The 25,203-nt window shown below is 42.7% G+C and overlaps 1 long non-coding RNA gene across 1 annotated transcript in view; it reads left to right on the plus strand.

The window, feature by feature from the left end:
* The window catches only part of LOC141563730 (uncharacterized), a 59,302-nt gene extending 35,010 nt beyond the window's left edge, over positions 1 to 24,292 (plus strand). The window contains exon 6 of the long non-coding RNA XR_012488490.1: positions 24,095 to 24,292. This is a non-coding gene — a long non-coding RNA (uncharacterized LOC141563730). The remainder of the gene's footprint in view (positions 1 to 24,094) is intronic.
* The last annotated feature ends 911 nt before the right edge of the window (positions 24,293 to 25,203 follow it).

The following is a 25,203-nucleotide window of genomic DNA, read 5'->3' on the forward strand; positions in this document are numbered from 1 at the left end:
GTGCCTTAGAATATTGAAGGCAGATTGTCAGAGCTAGGAGGGAACTGGGCATGTGGAAGAGCGGAGTTAGATGGAAGCCCAGAACTCAGAGAACGTTAGAGCAGCTCCCTCTGAGTACTTCCGAAAGCGGGGAGCATTTTCGTTAAAGCCTGCCGGCTGGATTGAATTTCAACGGGAAAAGATGAGCTAGAGAAGAAAGGAGGGCATTTTTGGCTCAGGGAATCCGAGAGCCAAGGTGTGGAGGCTGGAGAGTGCTGAGGGCATTCGAATGGTAATGAGTAAGCGGATTTGGAGTGCAGAGAAGGATACAGACAGAAAGGGAAAGTCAGATGGCCTGGAGTGCTGGGCTGGAGCGGGCTTTTAAGGCCCGGCCCCTGGCCTGCAGCGCGGCTCCCCTCCACGGTTCGGGGCAGTGGGACATCCCTCCTGACCCAGAATACGTTGGAGCCGTTGCAGGGAGAGATGGGCGGGGCCGGGCTCCTCCCCCAGCTTCTGAAAATGCATTTGTTTCTGGGTGAACAAACAGCTCAGCGGGCTAGAGGCCAGGCTGGGGGGAGGCTGCAGGCACTCCAAATGTATTCAAAGCCAGAGAGAGCCCCCCCCCTCCCCGCAATTCAAGGCTGTCTGAGTCCTCACCTGTAGATCTGCCGATAAACTTATATCATCCACCTGCAGGTTTCTTGGGGGCCAGTGTGTCAGCTCTGGCTTCTGCTGATTTACCGCCAGGGCCCCAAATGGATTAAATCACCCAGAGTCATTTGAATTTTACCCAGTCTTGTCACACAAATCTCAGAAAACTGCTGTCTTGCATGAGAACTTTCTTCCACTTCTGGGGAAACCTGAGAGCGACTTGGAATCAGGCTGGCGATGGGGGCAGGGGGACCGAGAGGCCGTTGTGCGGCTGCCAGGGGAGCCTTTGTGTGTCCTGGGCACAGGGTAGTAGAGGACAACGTGTCCGCCCTGGGCACTCTCCCTCCTTAGTGCCCTTCCCGCGGCAGGGGGGGAGAGTCTACTCGGCAGGACCTGGGCGGAATGCGAATTATGCTGCGCCTCTGAGCACCGTGAGCTCCGCCGGAATGAGTCTGTTGTACTTATGTATATGAGCATGATACATGTAGATGAGCACGATTCATACATAACACACAGCACAATGCACACGTGCACTATACATGCACACACAAACAATGCAACCAACGCAAGGACACGTGAACACACATGTGCATATGAGCACACACATGCAGACAGACATGATACAAGTATAAACACACAGCACAACGCACACATGCACAATACGCGCACACAAACACAATGCACATGTACAAGCAACACAATTCACTGACAGGTGAACACACATGTGTATATGAGCACACACATGCAGATGGGTATGATATAACACACAATGCATATACACAGCACAATGCACACGTGCACAATATGCACACACACAACGCACTCATGTAAAGAATAATCACTTGGGCACGTGAACACACATGTGCCTATGAGCATACATACACACATGCAAACATGTATCCAATGCGGTGTTTTGTATGCACACATGTCACACTGCCCCCAAATCATCAAGGGGATTCACGCTTCAGGCAAGGGACTGAGCTTTAAAAGCCAGCTCTAACAGTGGGCGTTATTGATTTACTTTTCAATTAGATCTGAATTCAAATCTGCGTCAGATCCTTATCAGCTGTGTGAAAACCCTAACAAGTCATTTGACTGCCTCAGTTTCCTCATCTGTAAAGAACTGGAGAAGGAAATGGCAAACAGCTCTGTATCTTTGCCAAGAAAACCTCAAACGGGATCACTAAATCAGACACGAGTGAACAACAACAACACAACAGCAAATTCAATGACATGTGTAACGCAGGGTACAGTTCTAGATACTGCAGATGATATGAAGAGATTTACCTGGACCCAGCTCACAAGAGTCTTAAATTCTAATTCAGGGAGATTAATGTAGAAAAAAGGTAGTTAGGATTAGAATTCCAATAAATTGCAAGTTTGGATTGTATATGTATATGTATAGTTTTATATCCCTAGCATGAACTTTAGGGCCCTGCATGCATTAGAAGCTTAATGAATGTTTGCTAAACAATATTATATATATTGTATAAAATGTATAATACATTATACAATATATTGTATATTAATTTATAATACATTAATCAATGTATATTGCAAAATACACAATACATTATACAATATATTGTATATGTAAAATATAAAATACATTATATTATATATTGTATTATATGTAATAAAATAAATATATGCTATATAATATCTTTTCTTTTCTTTCTTTCTTTTTTCTTTTTTTTTCCTGAGGCAATTGGGCTGAAGTGACTTGCCCAGGGTCACACAGTTAGAAAGTGTTAAGTGTCTGAGGTCAAATTTGAACTCAGATCCTCCTGACTTCAGGGCTGGTGCTCTATCCATTGTGCCTCCTAGCTGCCCCCAATATATTTTCTTCCATATCAGATAGCATACGCTCTGAGTCCAAGGTAGAGAATCAGAATGTTCTAACTGGAAAGGACTTTAGGGGCCATCTTGTCTAGTCCTCTCACTTTGCAGATGAAGACACAAAGTCTTAGAAGGAGCATGGTTACCCAGGTTGTAAGTATCAGGGTCAATATTTGCCTCCAGGTCTTCATACTCCAGATCTGGACTGGGCATGTGACAGGCTAGATCGTTGTTGGAGATCTTAGGAGTCTGAGACCTGTGCAACTTCATGGAGGCCAAGAGAGAAGATATAGCTCAAGTAAGCAGCCCAAGATCTTTGCCCCGTTTCCTCTTCCAGCCCTCCCCAACTCAACTTAATCCAACTCAGTCTGGTGCAATCCATCCCTGATTCTGCTTCTATTCCTGTCACCCTAACTCTTGAAGCCCTAGTGCAAATTCTATAATTGCATCAGTTTCTTTGGATGCCCTAAGGATCTAATATCTTCTTTAAAGTCCCCAGAATAATCCCTTGTGATTCCCCATCCCAAATGAATCTGTCTCTGTTGGGGCCAAAGCCAATGGCAAATGCTTTGAGGGAAGTCCTAACACTTGTTATGTTTCTCTAGCGCTTTAAAACTGAGCTAACATATTTTTTCTCCCCACAATAACTCTGTGGGATAGCTACAAGTTTAACCTGAGAACCCATTGGTAGGGGGCTTTCTTCTCATGGGTGGAGAACAGTGCCTTTCTCTTACTGCCACTTGACCTGATGCTTCACCTGTGAAAAGAGAGGTTGGACTCGATGGTCTGCAAAGTCCCTTTTTGTGGTCCCAAATTGTGTTCTTATGATCTTTAATAAGGCTCCTGAGGGCCCAATATACCATTATTTACTATCTCAGATCTGGTCCTGATGTCTTAGGAACAGAGACTTGGAATTGGAAGGAACTTTAAAGGGCATTTGTGCCAGTCATTTTTTTTTTTTTACAGATAAAGAAACAGCCCAGAGAGACTGGATGATTTTTTTCATAGTGAAGTATAGAAATAGGATTTGAATCCAAGTCTTTGGTCTCCAAATTCTTTCGTGTATTTTTTATTTCTCATTCCCTGCCACCCTCCTCCCTGCCAGGCTCCTTGAGGGGATACTGTTTTTCATTTTAACTTCTCACAATACTTGGCAAATTTGTTGTTGTTTAGATCTGTGTAAAGTTAATCAAAGTAGGAAACTTCTGACGGGAACAAATGTTTTCCTTTAAGGATCCATCAGCCACCTAAGACCCTGGCCCATAGACCCATAACTAGCATGGGTAAGAGGCAAGGACTGGATATAGGTGTTCCTGCCAACCTCTCTTTCCTTACAGTAGATGATTAATAAATGCTTATTGGACTGCAATGTTCCACGAAGACTTCTTTAACTTCCCCTGGACTCACAGTAAGGAAGATGTGGATTTGAATCCTGTGTCAATTATTTATGAGCTGTGTAACATGGGGTAAGTCACATATTTTTCAGCCCATGGGGGCTGTTGTTGTACACTTCTCCAATGCATTCTTCCTGTATTATTGTTTATAATAGTCACATGGGGGTATCTTATCTTGTTATTAGACTATAAGCTCCTAGCCAGGCAGGGAATATTGTTTATCTAGACCTTGTATCAGAGTACAGATCTCTGCACACTGAAGATACATTTATTAAGTTGTGGGATCTAATTTCATGGAAAAATAGCTGTGTCATGGTGGACAGAGTACTAAATGTGGAGTCAGGGAGACCAGGAATTTGAAGGCAATGTGACCCTAGAAAAATTATTTCCTCTTTCTGTGTCTCAATTTACTCATCTGTAAAATTTGGGATTGGATTTTATGAATCTGAGGCCCCTTTCAGCCTTGATCATTGGTGGATATAGCTTCCTTCCCCCTCCCCCTCACAAATAAATCTCCTTTCCCCCAAGGAGGGAAAACCTCCCTGAAATCACCTGGGAAAGGGTTCTTGGATTGGCTTAGCTAGCCCAGGCTGCTGTAAGTATATTATTTCCCCAAACCCCATCTTGGAAAATATGTTTGAAATGAACAATTTATGAAGGTAAGAAAACATACATAAACTCATTAAATCACATGTATATACACCAAACTTTACATAACATGAGCAGCAACTGGAGAGCTGAGCCGCCTACAGACGTAATTGCTGAGTGGGGCTGTTCTGTGCTGGGTTGGGAAGGGGGGGAGAGAATATGTGCTCTCTGATCTCTGTTTCTCCTCATTCATTTGCGGGTCACACTAAAAGATAGCCAGAGGGGTTCCAGAGCCCTGAACTTGATGTCTGGTTCTGTTTCCATCTCTATGTACAACATAACATAGAAACTCAACCAGTAATTGCTGAACAAACTATCTGAACTAGAACTCCCTGAGGTGCTCAGTTTCTTCTTTTGTAAAAGTGAGATTTAAATGAGAATATTAAGACCCTTTTTCTGTTCTCTGTTCCAGGTCATTTCTACCCCTGGCATTCTGTATTCTGTGATTTCCTAGCTCTAAGATTTTATATTTTAGGTCCTAAGATTCCTCTCAAATATAACATATTATGTTCTAAGGTCCCTTTCTAGCTCTTATGATTCCTCCAATATCTAATATTCTATATTCTAGGGCTCCTTCCAGTTCTGACATACTTATTTTTAAGGTCCCTTTCTAACTCTGACATTTAATGTCCTCTAAGGTCTTCTTCCAGGTCCAACAGTATATGTTCTAAAGCTCCTTTTACCTCTTACATTCTAGAGTATTTGTTCTGTGGATTCTTTAGCTTTGATATTCTACGTACTAAAGTCCTCTCAGTTCTCATAATCTGTGTTCTAAGCTTCCTTTTTTTTTTTTTTTTTTTTTTAGCTCTGACAAGTCTAGATTCTAATGTCCCTCCAAGCTCTGACATTTTGCATTCTGTGCTGAAGCCTTCTTCTACTTTGGACATCCTGTTATTTGGTGACTTGGCAGATTCTTTTGTAATTAGATCAAACAGATTCAACAGTAGGAAAGTGTCAATTAGGCTAGAAAAATTAAGGTGATATGGAGGGATCGGGTTGTGAAAAAGGAAATTGGGAGAGAGTCCTCAGATTCAAAATCTAGGGTGAAGGGATTCTAATGGAGTCTTTGGTATGACTTCGAATGCTTGTCAAAAAGAAGGTGTCCAAAGTGGTACTTGAGAGATAGCGAAAAAGGCCAAGTACAAGTTGGACACTTGGTGGAATTTAGATCTTTGCCTGGCCTTCTGTGAGACCAAGTAGTTGGTAGATTTCTTTCTTGTTTTTTCTTTTCTTTCTTTTTTTCTCTTTCCTTCCTTCCTTCCTTCCTTCCTTCCTTCCTTCCTTCCTTCCTTCCTTCCTTCCTTCCTTCCTTCCTTCCTTCCTTCCTTCCTTCCTTCCTTCCTTCCTTCCTTCCTTCCTTCCTTCCTTCCTTCCTTCCTTCCTTCCTTCCTTCCTTCCTTCCTTCCTTCCTTCCTCCCTCCCTCCCTCTCCCTCCTTGCCTCCCTCCCTCTCTTTCCTTCCTCCCTCTCTTTCCTTCCTCCCTCCCTTCCTTCCTCCCTTCCTTCCTCCCTCCCTCCCTCCCTCCCTCCCTCCCCTCCCTCCCTCCCTCCCTCTCTCTCTCTCTCTCTCTCTCTCTCTCTCTCTCTCTCTCTCTCTCTCTCTCTCTCTCTCTCTTTCTTTCTTTCTTTCTTTCTTTCTTTCTTTCTTTCTTTCTTTCTTTCTTTCTTTCTTTCTTTTTCTTTCTTTTTCTTTCTTTCAGCAATTGGGGTTAAGTGACATGCCCAGGGTCACACAGCTAGGAAGCATTAAGTGTCTGAGAACAAATTTGAACTCAGGTCCTCCTGACTTCAGGGCTGATGCTCTATCCACTGTGCCACCTAGCTGCCCATAGTTTTTAGATTTTCAGAAACTTCAGGGACCACTTAGTTTATTTTCTTGCCTTAGGGCCAGGCCATATGTGATTTGGAGTTAGAAGGCAAGCTGTTTTCAAATCTTGGTTTTGTCTCCTTGCTATGTGCTGTGTGTTTCTGGATCCTCAAATAAGAAAGGAAAACTTTGGACTAGATGATCTCTAAGGGCTTTTTCTGCTCTAGATTCTATGCTGTTTCCAGGAAAGGCAGTGATACAGTCAGTCAGTTAATAAACATGCAATCATCTAACTATGTATGTGCCAGACTGGGGATGCAAAGAAAGGTAAAAGGTCTCAAGCGGCTCATAGTATAATGGAGGAGACAACTTGTCTACAACTGTGTACAACTGAACAGGATAATCTAGAGATAATTAAGAGAGAGAAGGAACTAGCATTAAGGGGGCCAGGAAAGGCTTCCTATAGAAAGTGGGATTTTAGCTGGGACTTGAAGGAAGCCAGGAGGAGGAAGAGTACTAGACTTGGAGCCAAGGAGAGCCTAAGCTCTAATTTCAGCTTTGATTTGAGGGGTTTTGTGAGCTTGGCCAAGTCTCCGAACCTCAGGTTTTTTCACATCCAAAATGTGAACTTTACATACCTATCTCTGAAGAAGAAAATTGTATAGAAGGTTCTTCACCAATTTTCAAGCCCCATTTATGAGAGTTGCTATAATTATTAGTATTATTTTTAGTTGCTAGAATTATTCTCCTATGATTTCTGTCTCCATGTAGGAAGATGAGGGATTAAACTTCTTTTTCCATGGCCTTTGAGAATGAGCCACAACAGTGGAAATTTCAGAAAGGAAAATTTCTGCTCGATAGAGGGAAGAACTTCCTAACAGTTAAGAACTAGCCACCAATGGAGTGAGTTCCTTTGGGGGTGTTGTGATCTCCCCATCCCTGGTGGTATCCAAGCGGTCTGGATGCTGTGGCTTTGTGGGAGTTGGACTTCACACCCTCCGGAAGTTCCTTCCTGTCCAGAGATTCTAGAATCTACAGGTGTTACCTCTTGGGGAGCTAATCCTGGAAATCTGGTGTGGGTGCCCAGGGTTCTCCCTTGAATGACTTAATGGGCACTGGGGAAAGTTCTGGAGGAAAAACAGTCCCTGAGTGTGGGGCCTGTTGTGGGTGGCAGAGTGAACCTTTTCTTGGCGGGTTCCCTTCTAACCACTATTCTCCCAAGCTCTCAAAGCTGAGTTTCTGGTATAGGAAAGGACTGGGTGGCTTCTCCTGGACCACTCTGCCTGAGACTGAAAGCCAGCCGGTTGGCACTGTCTGCCTGGGAGCCACCGCCAGCTTCCTTTGGCACTTTATTGGCAAAGGCGATGACATTTATTTCAGTTAGGTGGGTGGAGCTGTTAGGCAAACTCCCTGCTCTCCCCATTCGCTGATGAATATTCATGTCTCAAGCAATCTGCATCAGCCAGACTTTCCCAGTATTTCTTCCCCCCACCCTTCCTTACTCTTTTTCTCTTTCTGCCTCCACCTCCCCCATCCTTAAATGCTGCAGCTCGGTCTAGGCTGGAGGGACAGACATTCACCTGTTTATGACAAGATCCACCTTTCCATGCAGAGGCTGTCCAAGGTAGTAGGACAGTATTGGAGACAGAAGACCTGGATTTTCAATCTGGCCTCTCACTTGGTAGACCTCAGTTTCCTCCTGTATGAAATGGGAATAATAATACTTGCGCTATCATCTTGCTTAGAGCTGCCAAATTGACATCCCTAACATGGCAGATCTGGCTCAAAAATCTTCCCTGATTCCCTATTTCCTCTAGGCTCAGATGCAAGCTCCTCAGCCTAGCATTTAAATCCTTCTCCAGCCCCCACAATTTGAGGCCTTCACTGACCTTTCAAGGCTAATTTTATCCTGAATTCCCTTTTGAGCACCTCCTGGTCAATTCAGACTCACCTTCCAGCTGTTTCCAGTACAAGATTCATCTTCTGTTTTCATGCTTTTGCAACAGACTGTTTCCTGTGTCCCCTCATCTCTGTCCACAGCTGGCCACCTCCCATTTGAGGCCTTTCCTATTTGTTCTGGTTATTAGCACCTCTTTTCTATTGAAATCACTGTATTCAGCTGTGTATACTTTGCATTTGCTTACATATCTATTTGTTGATTCCCCAGTCTGGAGAATGTAAGCTCTTTGGGGACAAGAATTCTTCCTTCCTTCCTTCCTTCCTTCCTTCCTTCCTTCCTTCCTTCCTTCCTTCCTTCCTTCCTTCCTTCCTTCCTTCCTTCCTTCCTTCCTTCCTTCCTTCCTTCCTTCCTTCCTTCCTTCCTTCCTTCCTTCCTTCCTTCCTTCCTTCCTTCCTTCCTTCCTTCCTTCCTTCCTTCCTTCCTTCCTTCCTTCCTTCCTTCCTTCCCTCCCTCCCTCCCTCCCTCCCTCCCTCCCTCCTTCCCTCCTTCCTTCCTTCCTTCCTTCCTTCCTTCCTTCCTTCCTTCCTTCCTTCCTTCCTTCCTTCCTTCCTTCCTTCCTTCCTTCCTTCCTTCCTTCCTTCCTTCCTTCCTTCCTTCCTTCCTTCCTTTTTTGTCTTTTAAAGCTGTCTGGCACACAGTTGGTGCTCAATGGATGTTTGTTGAATCTAACTGGAGAAAGTGCTTTGGAAACCTTAAAGTGCTATAGAAATGTCGATTGTTATCATGATGATGATTTATATTCCTTTTGGAAACACAGACTTGGAAGAAGAGTTGTTGATGACTGAGAGGGCAGCTCAGAGAGATTTGGTGTCTCTGAACTCAGTGCTCTGGTTTAGAATGTGGACAAAGGCAGGAGCTGGGAGGGGACCTGGGTTAAAGGGCTGGTGTTTCCCATCTTCTTTAAAAGAGAGACAAGGGGGAGGAGCAGCTAAGTGGTGCAATGAGTGGATAGAGCACCAACCCTGAAGTCAGGAGGACTTGAGTTCAAATGTGACCTCAGACACTTAACACTTCCTAGCTGTGTGACCCTGGGCAAGTCATTTAACCCCAATTGCCTCAACAAAAAGAAAGAAAGACAGACAGACAGACAGACACACACACAGAAGAGGCTATAGCGGAAAAGATGTTGGACTAGTGGGCAGAAGGGCTTTGTTTGATGCTGGCTCTGACCCTTAGCAGCTGTGTGACCTTGGGTAAGCTACTTCTAATCCTCTCTGAAATTTGTAAAATGGAGTAAAATATTTCTATGGTGTATCTTGAAAGGGTTGTGATGAAGAATGCACAATAGAAGTGTGAAATATGATTCCTGCTCTTGTGGCTTAGACCTAGGGTGTCCATGGGCATCAGGGCAAAGCAGGTGTGAGGTACAGGGATACAAGGTAGGACCCAATGCCCTTTTCCAAGACTCTGCTCACAACCAAATGTGATGCTAGTCAGAGACTTGACTTGCTGATCTGAGATGTGGGGGGATCTAGGACATAATTAAGGGGCCCATATACTTACACTATCGAAATTCTGTCTGCTTCCTGATAAATCTTCTATCATGTATGTACACAGTTGTTTCTATATTGTCTCTTGATTGAATGGAAACTCTTTGAGGGCCGGGACTGTGTTTTTGCTTTTCTTTGGAACCTTGGCACAATGCCAGATACATAGTAGTTGTTTTGTAATTATTTATTTACTGACTGACATGTGAGATCTTTATGGAAAGAGAGCAATGTTGTATCCTTTCCCTTCCACCCCACCTCCTCCCCAGCAAAGGAGACATTGTGGAGGAGAAAGAAGTATCCCAGAACAGCAGCAAGTCTAGAGTTACATCCCTGCTAAAAAATACAACCTGTTTTTAAAGATTTGGTTCAGGAGTTCTTTATGAAATCTTTCTCAGGCAGGGGCATGCTAGTAAAAGTTTAACAATTGGCTCTCTGAAAACACGTGCTTTCAAGTTTAATCTGCATTCTATACACTTTCCCCATGTGAAGTCCAGACAATGAATAAAACAGAAAGTCAAGCCTTGATTTGTACCCTTTAAGATTTCCAAGGTATAAATAGTTACACCGAAAATTTAACAATCAGCTTCTAGGATATTGGGGTGGTTCCAGCAAATCCCTGACTCAGGTCTCATTATAGCTCTTTCTTTGCTCAAGATATCCATGTGATGCTATGTGTGTGTGTGTGTGTGTGTGTGTGTGTGTGTGTGTGTGTGTGTGTAATATATTATATGATGCTATATATTATATATAATAATACACATATTTTATAATTGGTTTGTCTATCTCCCCCATTAAAGTGGGAGTCTTTGGGAGGACAGAGATGTGTCTTGTAGACCTTTTATATTTCTCCTGTGCAGAGCTCAGGCTATGCATGCAGTGGAATCGAATTCATTTTTATTTAAGCTGAATGTGTGTCAGGCTGTGCAGGTGTGTCAGCCTGGACTTTTGCAAACCCGAGTGTGGATGTGTAGAAGCCTGAGTGTGCCTCTCAGCACAGCTCTGGAGGCCCATGTGGCTGTGGGTAAGGTTTAGAGAGTGAAAGAAGTGTAGCCAAGGTTGGAGGGGGGTGTTGGGGTGGGGACTGCTCTGCCTCTCTAGGTGCAGGTAAATGTGCCTCTGGGGGATGGCAGTTTATGCTTGGGATTGTGCTTGTATGTGTACACCCTCAGCTCCCACCCTTCCTCATCTTACTGAGAGCTAATTTTCCTGCTTCCAAATGTTTGCAGATCGAGTCTGAGAACGTGAACAGAAGGTCTCCCAGCACAGAGCGTCCTGAAATCCCTTTTTGTTTCCCCTTCTTTTCTGTCTCCATCAAAATAGCAGCTTCAGGCTCCTTCCCCGATCCAACCTGACCTGTAATTAACCCATTCTTCCTTCCCAGTGGTTCAGTGGGGCTGCCCGCCTTGGCCGGCAGGGGAAGTGCCTGCAGCCTCCCTGGCTAGGAGCCAGTCACCCCCATCATGGGGCAGCTCCTTGGCACCAGTCTTGCCAGAGCCTGCTGGGCAACAAACCCTCCTGATTTACAAATATGCAAATGGACAGGCTTTTCTTATATGCAAATGGGACATTACAGGCAGCTAATTAGGGTCAAAAGAATTATTCAAACCAATTAGTGAAACCAATCCCCTCTTGTTTCGAGTGGCCAAGCCTGCTTTCTGAGGTGCTAAAGATGCAGCTGAAGCTGGGGATTGGCTTTCTCCTCCCTGACATCATCTCATCCACTTGGGGCCCACCTGGGGCCTGATAGCTAACCTTCACTGGGGTCTCATAGAACATGGAATGTCAGAGCTGGAGGAGGATTTAGATCTAGAATATTAGACCTAGACTGGATCTTAGAAATCATAGAACAGAAAAAATTAGCACTGCAAAGGGCCTCAGAACATAGAATATATAAGGAGAAACTTAAATAAGTTGAAAGTCAAGACTGGGGAAAATTGTGGGATTGAATGGGTCCATCTAACCCAGTACTCTCTTTTTACTGATGAGAAAACAACCCCCATGAAGAGAGGGGAAATATTAGGCAGGTTGCAACCTTGGCGTCATCCTGGATGTCTCCTATTGAATTTATTCCATATACCATATCTGTTGCTAAGTTGTCTTGTCATTTTTAAGGTTTCCCACTGCATCCTGGGCCACTTCTAATCATCCTGTTCTATATCTTGGGACTAAACCCAGATGGCTTCAGAAGAGAAAGTGAGACTGGTGGTGACAATTGCACAGCCCTTCCTCACTTAAATACAATTCATTTTCATGTCATGGTATCTCCTCCTTTACATCATGGTGGTCTTTGAGAAATAGTAATAGCCACTTTCATCACCTCACTCCTGGAATATTGCAACAACCTACTTGCTGATTTGTCTGTCTTAAGTGTCTCCCCATTCCAGTCCACTTCCACTCTGATGTCAAAGTGGTTCTTCTCTTAAAATGCTGGTTTGACCATGCTAATCCTATCTCCTCCAAATCAATAAACTCTTTATTCCTTATTACTTCCAAATATAAAATCCTTTGGATTTTAAAGTCCTTCACTAACTGCTGGAACTCTGTCTTCCCAGAAATCAGTTGGAGTCAGGATCACCAAAAATCTTTATTCTTGGTCTTTTGTGGTCCCTGTCAGATTAGATTTAGCAATCTCCACACCAACTTCCTCTCTCTCTACCTTCACAAGAATGCCTCAATTTCCTCCTCCTACTCCACACACACACACACACACACACACACATGTCACTTCCCCTTCTTTGTCCCACCAATCAAGCCAGCACAGAATAGTTGGGGAGGGTCAACCTTCAAACATGTTAATAGAGAACCGTCCAATTGGCAATTAGTCTCATGTGCTCCATTATCCAAGTGCATTTGCTCAGTTCTAGCCCTTTACAACTAACTTGCCCCCTTTATCTCACTAGTATTATACTTTACTTTCAGCAAAAAAGTCTTACCTCCCTTCCATGTTCTCCAAGATTTAGTGACAATGGTCTTCTTCTCATTCTTTCTATATCAGTCATATCAGATAATAATTGCAAACTGCTGCAGAGTGCAGCTCCTGACACATAGTAGGTGTTTTATGAATGTGTATTTCCTTCCCCTTCTTTGTACATACACTCCATCTCAGGACCTGATTTCCCTCCATGCTAGGAATGCTGTCCCTTTTCACCTCTGCCTTCTGGCTTCCTTCAAAACTCAGTTCAAATCTTGTTCTTCAAGAAGCCTTCATAGGTCATCCTTCCTTCCAAATCCATTTACACTTTTACCTTCCGTTGACATTGTATAGATCTCATAGGTACTTAGCTGTTTTCATGTTGATTCCTTCATTAGAATAGGAACTCATTGAGGATGGGACTTGTTTTTTGCCTTTCTTGGTATGTATACTAAGAACTTAATAATGATTATAATAGATTATTGGGTTTAGCATAAAAATATTTCCATTTAAGTTCTGGCTTTGACACTTAATGTATGTGTGACCTTGGACAAATCATTCAATGTCACCATGGCCTTTGAGTTGCTAGGTCCTGCCATTCCATCTCAGACTACCTTTCCTAGGCAGCAGGCTGAGGTTGATAGGCCTTGGGGGTCCCTCTAGGTCTCTAGCTCTGGCTGCTCTCTGACTCTCCTAGTTACCACATCTAGAGGCCCCCACAGAGGTCTCTCCTGGTTCATTTGGGCCAAGTGGGCAGCCTTGTCTCTGTTCTATTGGGAGTGGGGAGGGCAATGTGTTTACATAGAGGGTGGAAAGGGAAACCTGTGAGTACTCTGGGCCAAGTGTCAGTGCTGGTTCCTGCCCACTTGTTGAAGGGCCTGTAGCTAGCCCGGCCTAGACTAAGGCCATTCCCATGATGCCCAGGACTAAACTGGACTGCTCAGCTGGGGATGCTTAGCTTTCACTCCTACAGAAGGAATTTCTAGCTTTCCCCTTGACTCTGCTCACACCTCTGTCAGGCTGGTACAAGCCCCAGGCTGGCCCTGATCCACATTTGGGTGTGAAATTTGGCTCACAAGCCAACAAGATCAGGAGAGCAGGCTAACACCAGCCTGAGGCCGGGGTCCTGAGCCAATGGGCGGGTGTGGGCCTGCGGGTGGGGGAGCCCTGCTTGGGCACAGGAGAGAAGCTGAGACTCATCTCTGCTCTTGAGTGTTGATGCATGCCAGGGGAGGAGGGAAGCCTTGATTGGACTGAGGGAAGCAGGGATGGGTATCCAGGCACCTGACCTCAGCCTCTGGGCAAGTTAGCCTAGGCCTGTAGAGTTAGACTGTGTGAGAGTGGCTGTGTTTCTCCATAAGTGTGCAGTGTATGCAGATATTTATATGCATATAACCCTTCTACCAGTGTATGAATATATATTTCTTTTTTTTAATTAAAGCTTTTTAGTTTTCAAAACACATGCATAGACAATTCTTCAGCATTAGCCCTTGCAAAACCTCGTGTTCCAATTTTTCCCCTCTTCCCACACGCCATCCCCTAGATGGCAAGTAGTCCAATATATGTTAAACATGGTAGAAATATAGAGCACGTATTTCTTTTAATACACCAATACTATGCATAGAATCTGGCACATGGTACCAAATCATTTTTCCATTGAACTAATGCACTTCTCATTTGGCTTTTGCCATTTATTAGGTGAGTGATCTGTGGCACTTACTCTGCCTTTCCCCATTTGTAAATTGAGAAAATGTCCTCTTTTATCTAAGCAGACTAAACTTATACACAAATATATATATGTATAGACAGATTCCTCACGACCTTATTGCTGTTATCTGGATTATTTGAACAACTTCCTAATTAAACTCTCTTCTTTTAGTTTCTTCTTTTTTCCAATCATTCTCTTGCCTAGCTGCTAAAATGATACCAGATCTGATTAGGATTCCTCCCTATTCATTTCAGTAACAGTGAATTTTCCATCACTATATATTTTTTATGTTGGATGTTATAGGAGATGTGGTGTTATAGGAGATTTTTGGTCAGATTAGAATAGACTAGATGAACTTTGTAGCTTTTGATTCTATGACCTCAGAGATTTCATGGTTCTATTAAACTTCTATTAAAGTTTGTTCTAAAGTTGCTTTCTTGGATTTATTTAGAAATGATTAGAACTAGAGTGGATATTAGAGATCGTCTCATCCCTTCATTTTATTTCACTTAAAAAGAAAAGGATTTAGTGACACTTTTGATTTATGTCTTTTTAAATATTTTTCTTCCCTAGCAAACCCTACTTTTTAACAGAGCAGAATAAGCCAATAAACCAATCAATTTAGGGACCTTATCCAACAATGTTTGCAACATTTTGCATCCATAGTCCCTCACCTCCTTACTAAGGAAGTGGTTTTTCATTTGTTGTCCTCTAGGGCCAATAGTGGTCATTCCTGTTAATCAGTTTGGTTGCATTTCAATCTCATTTTCACATCTCTCAATTCCATATACTCATCTCCATTTCTTATGGTACAATAATCTCCCATTAAATTCGTTTATTTCTTCTTCTCTGCCCCAATTGATGGGCACTCATTATATTTCTTTTTTTTCCTGCAAGAAAAAGTCCTGCTATGAATATGTTAGGGTAGGTGAGGCCATTCTCTCTGTCTTTGATAGAGAAAACAGAGCCCCAAAGGTCATAGATAAGGGGTTAGAAATAAGACTGGAAACTGAGGATCCTTGTCCCAGGATTCTGCTCCTTACTTCCCATCATAGGATAGCTCAGGTCTTATGGAACTGGAGGATAACTGGGCTTTGTCATGGAAGTGCTAAGATCCAATTTTTCCAAGTCATCTTCCTGCCTGCCTCACCTGCCCAGGTAGGAGATTCCCACCCCTGCCAGGTGTTAACTTCTGCTTGACTAGCTCCCAGAGCTCTATCAATTAAAGATGAAGCTTTCACCATCCCCATTTGAATAATCTCCCTCAGCAGCTGGGCACTGAAGCCTGTGACCTTTCCTCCTTCCTTTTAAAGAAGCTCCCTCCCAGCTGTGCTCCAGCAGCCAGCCAGATGCCTCTAGCAGCTCCTGGGTTGTGGGACCTCCTGCAGAGCCATGGGCCAGAGAGCTCATTTGGCATCTGAGCCTGAAGAAGGGGGAGGGAGGAGGAAGGAACACACCCTCACCATCTGATTTGATGCTCCTCATATGATAGCCCCCTGAGAGCTCCTCCAAGTATGGGTTCTGGCTTGACCCACTTGCCTTCGGTACCCCTAGGCCGGTCTGCAGCAAAATAGTGGCCTAGGAAAGTTTTGTCCATGCTGTCCCCCAGCATCTTTGGGACCTTAACTTTCAGTTTCTTCATCCTTCCTCTCTAGGAAGATGTCTTCCCTCCAACGGTAAAGATTTTGTTCTCTTTTTACAGAACACTTTGCTAGTATTTCTCAACTATGTGATTGTGTTATCTATATTGCAGTTATTTGATTAGGTGCTTTTGTACCTTAATAATAACAACAACATCATCAACATTTACATTGTATTTTACAAATATTATCTCACTTAATCTTCATGACAATCCTGGGAAGTGTTATTATTACCTCCATATTACAGATGAAAAAACTGAGGCAGACAGAAATTAAATGTTTGCCAAGGGTCACAATCTAGTAAGTAGGGGAAGCTGAATTTGAATTTCTAGATTTGCCATCTCTTTAAGAGAAGGGACCTTTTTTTCCTTATTTAAACTTATTCCAGTGTCTATCATGGGGATCACAGGATCATAGCTTTAAATCGGGAAGAAATTTTCCAGGATCTGGATTCAAATCTTTCTCTGTCACTTAATACATGTGTGAACTTGTACAATTCACTTAACCTGTCTTCCTCAATTTCCTTAACTGTAAATTTAGGATTTTGGATCAGTTGAAACCTAAGGTTCCTTCCAGATCTAGATGGAGAATTCTATAATTATCTCCCCTCCTCCCCATTTTACAGATGAGGAAACTGAGGCATTAGAGAGTTTAAGTGATTTGCACAAAGTCACATAGGCAGTGAGAAGCAAAGAGCTTGGATTTAAGCCCACATTGAAATATTTTCTTTATCCTTGTCTTTGTCTCTCTCTTCCTCCTTCCCATCCCTTCCTCCTTTCTCTCTCTTTCTGTCTCTGTCTCTTTGTCTCTATCTCTGTCTCTTTGCCTCCTTTCCTCTCTCTCCTCCTCCCTTCTTCCCCATCCCCTCTCCTTCTCTCTCTCCTCTCTCTCTCTTCTCTCAATATCTCTCTCTGTCTCTTTTTCTCATTCTCCTTCCCTCTCTCTTTCCCTTCCTTCCCTCCCTCTTTCTCTCTCTCTGTTTCTTACTGTATTGGATATAATGCTTCTTAGTTTTTGTTATTCAATACCCTGCTAACTATAATACCAAATGGCTAGGACTCCTCTCTGGGTATTCCCTCATTTCTCTATGAGTAAATTTCCCTAAGGTGTCTTTCCCTTTGCCCATCCCTATCACCCCACTTAAAATTTACCTGTTCTCTGTCCAGTGCTTAGCATAGTTCCTGGACATAGTAGGCATTGAATTAAAATCAATTGACTCATTGTCCCATTCTTTCCATATCCTGCTTGATTAACTAGTCTATGATAAAATATTTTTATAATACTACAGCATCATGGCATTGTAGAGTTGGAAGGAACCATAGGGTATCCAGCCCAATTTTCCCAGTTAAGCATGAATCTCACATTCTCAGTCTCACTTCAAAATTCTAGAGATGGGAAGTTCACTACTTTCTGAGGCAGTCAACTCAATTGTTAAATAGAGTCGATCACTGGGAATATCCTTCTTATGCTGGGCTTAAATCTGCCTAGCCAACGTTCCCAATCCTCCTATAGATCCTTTTCTGTTGTAAACAAATCCACTGACCCTTTCTTGATCCTTGATGAGACAAGGAACCTCCTATGGGTTTTGATCACTGAGCTTTCCCAGACTCGGAGCTCCTTCAATATGGCAGCACCTATTTCTTTCAGTGATCTTGATCTTATTATATGCACTGGCGTTTTATTTGGTTCAGTCATTGAGGGGGGCAGGAAGGTCCCCCACCTAGTGGTAGCCCTGAGACAAGCCATTGCATGGTACTTCCCAATTCTCAATAGATTTCTTGCTACCTACCCCAGTTTCTCAGAAGATCCCATCTAAGTCTTGCCTGAAAAAAATCAATCTATGGGCAAACAATGTCCATGGAAATATACTCAAGAGGAAAAATCCACACTGGTCCCTGGGACTTCAACATGTAGCTTTTCATTAATGGGTAAGGGGTAAGGGTGATTGAGAGGCAATGGCATTTGAAAACAACAACAGTCACCATGGATAGAGAATCCCTCTTCCAGTCTGCCTTTTAATCAGCGTGCTTTAAATGTTTAGTATGTGCCAGACAATGGGTTAACAACTGGAGAAGCAAAAAGGGCCCAAATGCTGGGTGTGGTGGCACATGCTTATAATCCTTGCTCCTGAGAGAGACTAATGTTGGACTGGGGGATTGCTTGAGTTCTGGAGCTGTGATATGTAGGACTGATAGAGCTGATAGGGGGTCACTAATAGAGTGAACCTCTGGGAGCTGGGGGTCACCATGCTGCTACCGAGAGAGAGAGAGAAAGAGAAAGACAGAGACAGAGAGACAGAGAGACAAGACAGAAAGAGAGATGGGAAGAGAGAGAGAGAGAGAGAGAGATGGGCAGAAGTACACACACATACGAGACAGACAGAAAGAGAGACACACAGAAACAGAGACAGATGAAGAGAGACACAGTAAGAGACAAAGAGACAGAAAGAGACACACAGAGAGAGAGACAGACACAGACAGAGACACACACACATAGAAACAGAGACAGATTCAGAGAGACAGAGAGAGACACACGGAGACAGAAACAAAGATAGAGAGAAAGAGACTGACACACACACACACACACACACAGAGACAGAGGCAGACAGATAATGTGGTCTGTGATGTTGGGCTTATCAGACCTGTATTCAAGTTTTCCTTGACATTGCAAGAGTACCTGTGAGGCATATAAAAGTACCTGTCCGAATGGCATCCCTCTGGTTCATGCCCAGTCCATCTCCCCTTGTATTCTAGGGCTCCTTGGTGATGTCTATCTGCTCCTCCAGTTCTCTGGAGTACCTGGTTGATTCACATGGAACAGTCTGCTCACAACCCACTTCCATATCCCTCCATTGTCCCCTGTGTAATGCTCATGTTTCATTCTTCAGAGGCAATTGTGTTCCATGTCTCACTGCCATATAGCAACACTGGTAGAATGTTAGTATTGATAAGATGGGGCTTTGCTTTTATGGGAAACTTGGGGAGTTAATAAAGGAACTTTACAATTTCCTCAAGGCACTTCAGCCTGCTTTCCTTTTTGTTCAATTCTGGATCCAGTTTGTGCTGTCCATCTATATTGTTTAGCCCAGATCCATCTACTGTTGTGCAAATTCTATAAGTCTCATTCAAATGTAGGTTGAAATCTGGTCTGTAGTTATTCTTTACTCACCACTTAATCTTTCCTGTGTAGACTAAATTCTGGTTTAAATTCATTTGTACCTTTACAGATCTCTTCCAAAGGGGCTCTGACAATGACCAGGCCTGGTCTCTTTATCCAATCAGCATGTCCATTTGGGAATTAGCATCTGTAAAAAATCTCCCTATCTTACAGGGACCCTGAACTCATCACAATGGTCAGCACCTTTGGTGGCCATATTTGATGCTTCACCTGGGGTTTGTTATCAGAAGGGCATTGAATGAATAGCCAGATGATTTAGGAGAGAGAGAGAGAGAGAGAGAGAGAGAGAGAGAGAGAGAGAGAGAGAGAGAGAGAGAGAGAGAGAGAGAGAGAGAGAGCTGGTTTCAAGAGCCAAGAATCCTGCTTTGGCCACTTGGTTGATCCTGAACAAGTCACTTGACCTCTCTCAGTCTCAGTTTCCCAATCTACAAAATAGAGATATTAATAGCGTCTGTTTCACAGAGTTGGTGTGAGGATGAAATGAGATAATACTTGTAAAATGGTTTGCAAACTTTAAAGTTCTATGCAAATGAGAGCTATTATTATTCTGTTGTTAACATCTTTCAAGGAATATTGAATGATTTTGATGTATGTATGAGAGACGTCTTATTGTAAGAGAGCTGTGAATCTTATGCCTTTTTTTTTTTTTTAAAGTAATCAACAAACTGCAAGCTCATGGGGATATTCTATCCTCTACATCTTCTAGTTAATTGTAAAATAGTGAAGTTGTAGTTCGAGGTTGAATATTACCTTTGAAATCCTGTTTGCTCCCTACCAATATGCCTTCAGTTTGTGTATAAATGACTCTCATAAAAAGTTGTATAATTGGGATAGTGGGTTCCATAAATGTGAGCTATTATTATTATGTGAGCCCCGAGGATCTTTTTTTCCCCTATTCTGAAGCCCAGAAATGGTCAATCTACAAAATTGGGAGGTTTATTTGATTATTTTGATTTAGGAGGAAGGGGGAAATCCAAAGAATTTGCAAGTCCAGCCCTCGGATATTAGAGTGGCCCCAGCCTCTTGAGGCTCCAAATTTTTATCCTTTGTAGTTTCCTGAGGACAGGACCTATTTCATTTCTGAATTTATAGCCCTAGCATTTAGCATGTGATGCAGTTAGATGGTACAGTAGATAGAACACTGGTCCTCAGTAAAGATCTGAGTTCAAATTCTGCCTCAGACTATATTTGATGCATGATTCTGGGCAAATCACTAAACCACAGATTCCTTTCAATTTCCTTCATATGTAAAATGGAAATAATAATGATACCTAGCTTACAGGGTTGTGGTGAGGCTCAAATGGGGTAATATTTATAAAGTGCTTGGCATATAGTAGGCACAATATAAATGCATATTCCTTTCTGTGAAATAGTAGGCATTTAATAAATACTTATTAATTGATTTTGTCATTTTCTTCTCTCACTCACAGTGCCTAATAATACATTTCTGTATTCACAACCAAAAAGTCACTTCATTCAGAGTCAGAAGTCTTGGGTGTAAATCTCAGTTTTTACTCTGCCTTTGGGACCAGGGGCCAGACCTTTCCCTCTCTGATTGTTTCTATTTCTCTCTTTGTGGGTCTGTCTGTGTCTCTCTTGCTATTTCTCTGTCTTTGTCTCATATTATCAGTCTGTTTCTGTCTCTGTGTGTCTGTCTGTCTGTGTGTGTGTCTGTCTTTTATTCTCTGTCTCTATTTTTAAACCTTCTTATCTCTGTTCCTCTACATCTGTCTCTTTCTATCTCTTGGTCCCTTTTCTATTTTTCTCTTCCATAAAATGGGTATAATAACACCCACATATATTAGCATCTATGTGCTAGGTTCTAGTACTGCAAAGGTAGGGACAAAGAAGCAAAAAAGAGTCTCTGTCCTTAAAGATTTTACAACCTATTAGAAGATACATTATGTAAACAGATAAACATATTAAGTTATTTTGAATACGGGGGAGCATATTAATATTGGTCCAGGATCTGATCCATTCTTGAAAAGGAAGTGGCCCCTGAGCCTTGAAAGAAATGAAGGTTTCTGAGAGTCACTTGTTAGGAGAAAATGCATCCTAGGCAGGGGCACAGCTTGTGGGAAAGTTTGGAGGGGAGCTAGAATACTGAATTCAGGGAATAGCAAGGAAGCAAGAAGGCTGGAACAGAGTATATGAAGGAGAGTTACCTGAAATAAGATTGCAAAGGTAGGTAAGAGACAGATTGTGTAGGGCTTTGAATGCCAAGCAGACAGGTTTGTCTGTTATCCTAGAGGTGATAGAGAGCCCTTGAAGGTTCTAAAGCAGCAGAAGGATGAAGTAGAAGATTATTCTGGAAGATGGATTAGAAAGAGGGAAAGAAACTAGAGACCAATTAGCTGTTGTAATAATCTAGTTGACAAGTGATGAGGGTATTGGTAAACCGACTGCCTATTGGACAATTATAAAGCTTTGTAAGGGCTGTGATTATTGTTGACTGTGGTTAAGCAGAAGGGAGGGTCCACCTATCCTGTGGAAGTTCTGGGAGTCCAAGTGGCAGATGGCCACAAATCCCAGACTTGTAAATCAGAAGGGATAAATTTGAATCCTGACTCTCTTAGCAACTGGCAGTATGATCTTGGGCAAATCCCTTCTTTCTTGGAGCCTTCTTTTTCTCGGTTGTTTAATTAGAAGGCTAGACAAGGGGTTGTTGATCTTTTTTTTTGTGTGTCATGGCTTTCCCTTGACAGTCAGGTGAAGTTTAGGGATCATCATCCAGGATTGTATTTTTAAATAATTGAAGGAAATATTAAGTTTGATTTAGCTAGTGAAAATAAAGATAGTGTTTTCCTCCATCCAATTTTCTAGACCCCTTAAAATCTCTCCTGACTTTAGATGAAGAACCTCTGAATTATATAGTCTCGAAGGACCCCCTAACATTCTCTGCATTGTCTCCAAATTGTCCTCCCCTGTATTTTCTGTGCTCACTATCCCTTCTTCACCAAGATTTCTTCCTCTCGGGGTGGGGGCATCAGGAATAGGAGAAAGCACCTTCTCTGAGGTGCCTGGAGAAGTCTGAATGTCAGGAATGTGGGGGGAGGCTGGGGGCTGGAGTGATGGTGTTGAGGGGAGCTGGAAGCTGTGTTCAAGAGGCGGTATCTGCGGGGTTTGATCCCAGAAGGAATCTGGCAAGAGAGTCAGGAGAGGTGGGCTGGTGACAGCTCATGTTCCAGAGACAATGGTAAATAGGGCACCTGAGCTGTCTCCTCCTCAGCGGGGGTAGAAGCCAGCACTGAGAGAGGTGAGGAGGGCATGGGAACCCTGGGGAGATGCTCTCTGAAACAGGAAATCTTGGAGCTGGGAGGGATCTCTGAGTGCATCCTCAGATCCCAAATAGACATGTTTTCTAAAGGATTCAGTAGGGAACAGAGGTATGAGAGGATGAGGTGAAAAAAAAGAAGCTGAGATGTGAATGAGGTAGTGAGTTTCTCATCAGTGGAGATATTCAAGTAGAGAATGGATGATCCATTCCCAACCCTTCCTCATCTCTTTCAGCTACTTACCACCACTGAGGGGGAGATATTTATTACATGAGTTATTTTGTTGCCGGACAATTCTTATTGTTAGAGCTTAAAATCACAGAATTTGAGAATCAGAAAGGACCTCAGCAGCCATCCAGTGTAACCCATACCATAAATGTCACCCTTTATCATACCTGACAAATGTTCATCCACCCTCTGCTTGAAGATGTCAAGATCTAAATGTGGCTCTTCCTTCTACTGAGCTAAGACCTGCTTCCCTTTATCGTCTACCCATTCCTCATTCTCTCTTCTCTTGGCAAAGCATTTTCTGTGAAATAGCCTGTGGAGGTAGCTTTTGAGAATATTAGTATCCCCATTTTACAGATGGGGAAAATGATAATCAGAGAAGAGACTTGTCCCAAATATAGGAAGTGTTACAAGACAGACTCAGGTTGATTTAGACTTCCAAGCCTAACCTGCTTTCCATAGTCCATGTTCCCTCTCTTACCATGGATTCACCTAGCATTTCAGTTGTGAAGACCCTTCCTTCCCATAAATCTTAGTTTTATCTTGGGAGCGGGGAAAGGAGCAAGCTACTATATGTTAGGCACTGTGCTAAATGCTTTACAAATATTTTCTCATTTGATTCTCACTACAGTCCTGGGAGGCAGGAGCTGTCTTATTTCCATTTTATAGTTGCAGAAAATGAGGCAGAGAGAGGTTATATGGCTTGTCCAGGGTCATTTAGCTAGAGAGTTTCAAGGTCAAATTTGAACTCAAGTCTTCCTGAGCACTTATTAAGTTCTTACTATGTGCCAGATACTAAACTAAGTTCTGGGATAGATTTAAAATGGAAAAAAGATACTTTTTTCAGGGAGCTTACATTCTAAAGGGAAGGGAGATCTTATATGTAAATAATTAGATACTTATAGGATAAGTGTAGATGAAGATAATAGAAAAGGGTGAGGCACTAGAGTTGGGGAAAAGGTGAAGAACTTCCTGTGGAATTTGAACTGAGTTTTGAAGGAAACCTGGAGAGAGGTAAAAGAGCGGAACATTTCTGGATAAGGGGAATAGCTCATGGCAAAGCAGTCAAGAGATGTTACTGGATTATATAGGGGTTGTCTGGTGTTGGAAGATGAGGAAGGCAGTGCCTTAAGGGCCAGGTTGTGAAGGGTTTTAAATGCCAGACAGAGGACTTTGGGGTGATAAATTTGGATCTCAATCCCAATCCAACTTTGTGTGCCTATGTAGAAATGATTTGACTTCTTGGAGTTTTCAATGATTTATTTTGCAAATTGGGATAAATAATAATATTTCCAATGTCTATCTTTCAGAATTATGGTGTGAGAAGAAAGAATTTTGGAAACATCCCAAATTTACAAATATAAAGAACAATTTATTTTCTTTTGCAGATGATACCTCTCCAGTTCCTTCAACAAACCTTTATATTGACTGAAATAGAAGAAGCCGCTAACAAACTGAGAGCCATGATTGTTGTTGTTTTTTTTTTTGAAATTGTCAGTCAGAAAGCATTTGTTAAAAACTCACTGTCAGGCATTGTGCAAAGCATTGAAGATACAAAGAATAGGCAAAAGAAATCTATTTCTATTTAGTTCTTTGGTTTTAAGGAGCTCTCATTGCAATGGGAAGCATGTTGTAATTGTCCTCATTCTTTGACAACAGATTCCATGGCTGCTCCAAACTCTGGGTCTCCAGAATGTTTACCTGGGTGTATTCTTGACATGAGAACCAGTCACAAGACTAATCTGAGTCAGAGATGACATTCACCTGTTTGCCTACTTCTTCATCTCAGAACTCATTGCCTCTATAATAGGGCTCTTTAGGAACATCTTTTCTCTCATTCTTTCTTCTCTCCTTTTTCTCTTCTCTTCTTACTCTTTTCATCCCCCAGTAATTAAAGTGGGAGTATTTGGAATTTTGTCTCAGAATGCCAACATCCAGGTGGGATATGATTGCTTTCCATGCAGTGGTCCAACATGTACCCACTATCCCTTCCTCTAAACTCACAGTTCCTACAATACTTGATGTGTCCTTTTCCCTTCACATTTCCTGCTACCAGGATTTGGGAAGAGTTTGATCCTGGGGAGTTAAAGGATTCACACTCCCTGGGGGATGAGCCACTTCTCTCAGTACAAATGCCTTTGGGCTGACTGTCTTCTTTCTCTACTGTTAACCACTCGCCTCCTCTTCCCCAACTTTGCTTTCAACAGAAGTTGCCCTGTTCATATTATAAGAATTCCTCATTGCACTATCATTGTTTTCTGCCCTCCCTCCCTCTCTTCTCTCCTTTTTCCCCTTTAATTTCTCTCTTCTCTCTTTCCTCTCCTTCTTCCTTTTATCTCAGCCTTGGCTCTTCCTTCATGCTTCCCCTGGAGTTATTTTTTATCTTCTGGCAGGGGAGAAACCCCCCCACAGCCCTGCCCTAAGCTGCCTGGGTGAAGGCAAATATATAATAATAAGTGGAGCCAGAATTAGAACTGAGGTCTTCTGATTAGAAACC

Source organism: Sminthopsis crassicaudata, chromosome 3 (genome assembly GCF_048593235.1).
Source record: "Sminthopsis crassicaudata isolate SCR6 chromosome 3, ASM4859323v1, whole genome shotgun sequence".
NCBI lineage: Eukaryota > Metazoa > Chordata > Mammalia > Dasyuromorphia > Dasyuridae > Sminthopsis > Sminthopsis crassicaudata.